Raw genomic sequence first — 6033 nt, 5'->3', positions numbered from 1 at the left:
ATCTTTAATATACACTTTTCCTCACGCGTTTTACTCGACTATTCTAAATCCGACAACACACATATTGCACAAACGAGACGAGTCCACCAAAATAGGCGTGAAACCCACAATTTGGTGAATGACTCTCAATCCTTCTACCTTTCTTTTTACACGGAATTCACCACCAAGTTAGGAGTGAAATCCTCACCTTGATGGAGAAATTCGAATTTCAAATTCTAGTGGACCCTCGTCAACAGGTCGAAATTAAATTTTGACCCGACGAGTACCAACCACACTTAGGATACGAAATCGTCAAGTTAGGGGTGAAACCCGCACCTTGTCGACTAGTTCCACTCCTTGGCATTTTTTTTCATAAATCCCGCCAAGTCTCGAAATTTCGATTGATTTGGGACATGTAGTAACCGGAAGGGTAAATACCGTTAACCGACTTGTCGGCGAGAGTATTTTACCTATTAGGCCAAAGCATGCTCCTCAAATTCAAAAGACTTTTCGACCACTTTGGTTAGTCAAAGTTCCGTTTTGGAACACTCCAAACTTTGGTCAAACATGTGTTTCTATTGTTCATTTTATACGATGCAATCTTTCAACCTCGAGTTTACCTTTGATTTCTCTTTTCACACGCACAACATATCGAACCTTTTCGATACATTTATATATGCATGATTTTCATATAACTTAAATTCATATTCCTTGTAACAACTAGTGGAGAGGTATCATCGAGATTGGAGTGACTTCCTTACCTTGACGATTGACTCCACCCCTCTTCCCTTAAAACGACCTCACCAACGAGTTAGGGGTGATTCCCTTACCTAGGTGATCGTTACCAAAACGTCTCTTCCAAATACCTTATTATGCAAACTCGATCATATTTTATACCTAAATTGCTTGTCATTAATCAAATCACTACTTATGCGACTTTCAAAATTTAATATTTTATCAAACGTATTCCTTATTCCATTATATATTTCACATAAACCATATACACGAGATTCTTAATCATGTCTTAAACATTTTACTACACGAATTTCCAAACCTTACGAAATGTCACCTATCAATTTAATCGGTCTAACAAATCTCTTGCCCATGAACTTCACATCCAATTTATTTACTAAAACACGTTCACATTATATCATCATACTAGAGACTTCCACTCTTAATCGAAATCAAACTAACCTTTCCCAATTACTTATAAGACCTCATAGATGTTATATGGTCGTTTTACCAAATACTCTTTTCAATATGAACGAATCATTTGATAAAACTTTTAACAATCACTACGCCCTTTTGCTAAATTTATTTTCTAAGGATCCTCGATTTCACAAAGAACCTCCTAAATTCATAATTTCTTGTTTAATGAAACGGACTTACTTTTTATCGAAAGCCTTTTCCTACACCAATTTACAAACCACGTGGGCAAGAAGACTTCATGGGACCGATCATCTTCGGTGTACGTAAACTATTTTGGAACAAAAGTGGCATTCCATTCATTACAAAATACATTATGCTTGACCAATGGGTACTTTATGTTCCCTTACCTATACAAACTATACTCTACCTTCCCCATCAACTCAATCTATTTTGATTCGATAAACTCAAACAACTATACATGTAAATCATATAACACGTTTTAATCATCACCTTGCGGCGAGTTCGCTTACATCATTCGGTTTACATTTTCAAATTCTCAAGCATTGTATATGGCCGAATTCGTTATACTCCAACATACACTATATACGTAGCCTTATTAATCGTGCCTACACTTATACTCATACGCTTCATACTTATAATCATACCTTTTATGCTTATATTTATACTCATATTACTCATAAGATTTATGTTTTTTTTACTCATACTTACATGCATATTCATACTTAAACTTATGCTCATAATTTTGCTTATACTCATGATTCATACATTCGTACCTATACGCGAGCGTAACCTGAGGGATTCGCTTGCGTGGGTCCCACACATACTTAAACATGGACTTGCTTATATACCATATTCTTGTACGTACACATTCTAAACTTTTTATGTATACCCCGATTCATACACAACTAGTACAAGCTATGCGGATCATGCGACGATCAAGATAATCGCGGGTGCACACGGGATTATAGTGATTGGCTCATGAAAAACCATAGGGTGTACTACTGTGTATGGTAAGACACGGAACGTAACATGACACCGAACACGAAACGAACGTAACATGGTCAAAACATGGTGGATACGCCGCTGGTACATCCTATATATAAGTGTTTTCACCATGTTACCAAACGTTCTTAAAACGTGCCATGAGAAATTCAGTGTTTTGCAGACCTTTTGACCTAATACAAACTTTAAACAACTCACAAACGTATTATATCCGATTATCCAGGACGAGACTTCATCTTTAACATGCTACTTTCGTCTATCTAATACTTATATCATTCATATACTTGCATTTATTTAGAGTCAATCGTTCGCCCCATACTCCTATTATTCTCCATTATCCTTTCTCTCATACGAACCCCGTTCACAATCAAGCTTGTTTAAACATTCAAATCCTAACTTATCTCATTACCTCTAAAAACCGTCTTCTTATTTTTTTTATTCTTGTGTAAATGTACTTAGTATACCTTTAACGCTTTATTCAAATTACCAAACCTTTCCGTTCCTCTCAATAAACAATATTTACGAAAACTTCCCCTATAAACTACCCCACTTTTCATCAGAACACAAACCATTTTATACGAAAGTTTTCCTTTTTAGGTAACATATTTTAAATACCTCTTCATTGAGTTATTCAGACTTGTTTAAGCTCGCTGGCCTATACACACACATGCACGTTTAGATGCCTCAAGTCGTCTTAATCAAACCAATTCTTTTAAAAACCTACCCTTAAATTCCAAAAAAATAGTTTTAGGCCTTTCAACACATCTCAAACTCCCAAATTTCTATTCTAGTCAATCTTCTAGTCCAAATGTCTTCTACAAGGTCTTTCTCTTTAATAAATTTCGGGACGAAATTTCTTAAAGGAGGGGAGACTGTAACGTCCCGCTCTTTGTAACATTCCGTAATTAGAAAGGTTTTCGTATATTTCTATTTTCGGAAAAAAAAAACTGGTATTCTTGTAATCATATTTCGTTTCAAACCATTGTAATCTGAGACTTCGATCGTAATAAAACTAACTACTTCATACGAATTATAATTCGTTTGTTTTTACACGCTTAAACATTTAATATTTGCATACATTTGATTCCTTTTTTTAATATGTATGTAGCAATTACTATAGCCGTTTAGTTGTAACACTTACATTTGATAGAATATGCATTGTGTTCATATAAAATGTATCAATTATAGGAATATAACAAATGATTGCTAATGAGTAACGTTATGCACGAGCTGTTGTTGACTAATGAGACTATTTTATAATAGTTATAAATAATATCTATTAAAAACCATACTAAATCATGTAAATAACACAATAACAAGATCTTCTCTTGATTATTCTTAATAAAATATGCTTATTTTTGAACAACAAATCACATATGAATGTTTCTAAATTCACTGTACTCATGTACGATATTTAAATGCTAATAGAAAAAAAAAGTATTTTTTTATGTATTGAGTTAAATAATTGTTGCTTGGTATCCCTTATGCACGAGTCAAACAAGAAAACAAGTGTTAAAAATATTAGTTAAAAAAAATATAAAATGGACAACAGGTCCCATCGCAAGTCTTGGGACTAATTTTTAGTTGTTTTGTTTTAGAATCCAACCTCGATTTACTTATAAAAATGATAAATGCATATCATGCCTCCTAAATATACACCAATAATATGTCAAAAAAAAAGTGTTTAATGGCTTTAAAGCCTTTACGGTCGCAGCTAGTAGCTGTGTTTAATTGTTCTTTTTTTTATTTATTTAACACTCAACTACTTATATTAAATGCCATCTAACCCAACCCTAATTCATTCCCTATATAAACCCAAGCTTCCCCAAGCCATTTTCACTTTAGAAACACCCTCACAACTCTCTCAATCACTCAAAATCGTTGCTGAAAGTTCAGGTTCGAGCAGATTCATCAAGCTTTACGAAAATGGGCATAACTTCTTCATTTCTTATCCGTTTTGGTCCATTCTTTTTCCAGAACGCTTGGCTTGACCTTGGCCTTGATTCTAGGGGTGTTTCACAGCAAACAAGTCCCTGGAACTCCGGCAAAAAGGCTTCAAAGTCCACTGTTTAAGTTTGTTTTCATTAATCTTTGTCTAGACATGAGTTTAACTCACTCAAACCTATGTCCTTATGCTTATAACCACTCCTATGGTTAGTTAGGCTTAAAAACAAGGTTGAGACATACAAAATCAGAGGATAATCCTCAAATACTTTCTGTTTTGTTTAGGGTTTTTGACCCACAAGTCATGTTCAAGCTTCAAGCTTGATGAAGGAGTGATTATGGATCAACTTGGGTTATCCAACATAGAATCCCCACATGATTTGATGATTTCTCATAGTATAGTTGTTCTTATTATTGTCTTAATATTGTTCAAGACCCTCCTTGTTTGTTTTTACATCAAGTGTAGTGGTGAACACATAAGAGGTGCCTAAATGGGAGCTTGTTCTTCCTACCTCCTACATGACTTCTATGACACATTTGAGGTACCTAAATGAAGATTAAATCTTCTACCTCATGCTTGAAATACTTGTAGTAAGGACTTATTTATATATACTTCATAACCTAAATAATACTTATGTACATTCGAACCTTTGATGTTGAATTTATGTTCATTTGTCAAAGTAGTAGGACATCATCTAGAACCTAAACCTTGTTATGATTCTTATGAGTGTTCAACTCATGAAAACATTATTATAACCCTCGTGGTTACCAAGTGTCATACAAGTGTTATGTGTTGAAGATGATTATGTTGATATAATACTTTCATGTTGTTTTATTCCGAATCTCGACTCTAAGCATACTTGAACTTGAACCCTTATACATTCGGACTCTAAATCTCTACTCGTCAACAATTGGATAATCGGAAAACATATGCAAACTTTGTGAGTATACTCGTACTTTTCCCCTTTTACTTTTACCACTTTTGGGGTGTAACATGTTTACCTATTGAAACTTACACATGAACTTTTGTCTAAACACACGAACATTCCTATAACAATGCTTGTATATGTGATGGCTTGATACTTTAAATTTGGGTGATTCTTATGTGTTGAACTTATCATTAACTTCGTACGAGCCAAACCTTGACATATGTAGCGCTATAGGATTAACGACCCGCCTCTACTGAAACTTTGGTTATGTCATGAGCAAGTTGCGTTTTCTTGGTTTGATATGTTAGACACATGCCATATTTAATGTTTATCTTGAATCGCATGCTTGCTATGAGGAATTGTTCACACTTTTATCTTATGCTATGTATGTACCAAACTTGTATACTCGCCTTTGCTTTTGCATTGAATTGTATTTTAAACATGTTACAGGTTGATGATGATGAAATGAAAGAGGTAGCACGATGCCTAGATACACACTTTAGACGTTAGGTTTAATATGTTGTATCGAATTTTGGTTATGTTGGTTTGTTATTTTGATTAAACTTGTGGTTATTTGGGATCTTGTATTGATGACTACTTGAAGTTTGGAAATGAAATTTGGATTATTAAATTATTGTCACCAATAGCGTTATGATGTCTCGAGCAATCTTCACACTTCGTCTCATCCCGATGTTTCCGCCATTGGTTGGGGTGTGACAAGTGAGTCATGGGTGACGAGGTCCTGATGATGGTCCGGTTGACATTGTCTGCAACAAACATCGTCATAGGTCTCAGACACGTCATAATCAAATCTCACCTCACACGTCTAACACTTACTAAAGCTCAGTAACACGCATAATCACGTAAACATATAGTCATGAAAACACAAATTCTCAGAATCACATAAACATGTATGGCACAGAATCACAAAAGCACATAAGCACGTAAGGCACAACATCACAAAAGCACATAAGCACGTAAGGCACAGCATCACAGAAGCACATACGCA

Source organism: Helianthus annuus, chromosome 5, assembly GCF_002127325.2.
Source record: "Helianthus annuus cultivar XRQ/B chromosome 5, HanXRQr2.0-SUNRISE, whole genome shotgun sequence".
NCBI lineage: Eukaryota > Viridiplantae > Streptophyta > Magnoliopsida > Asterales > Asteraceae > Helianthus > Helianthus annuus.
This window is presented reverse-complemented; position numbering follows the sequence as displayed.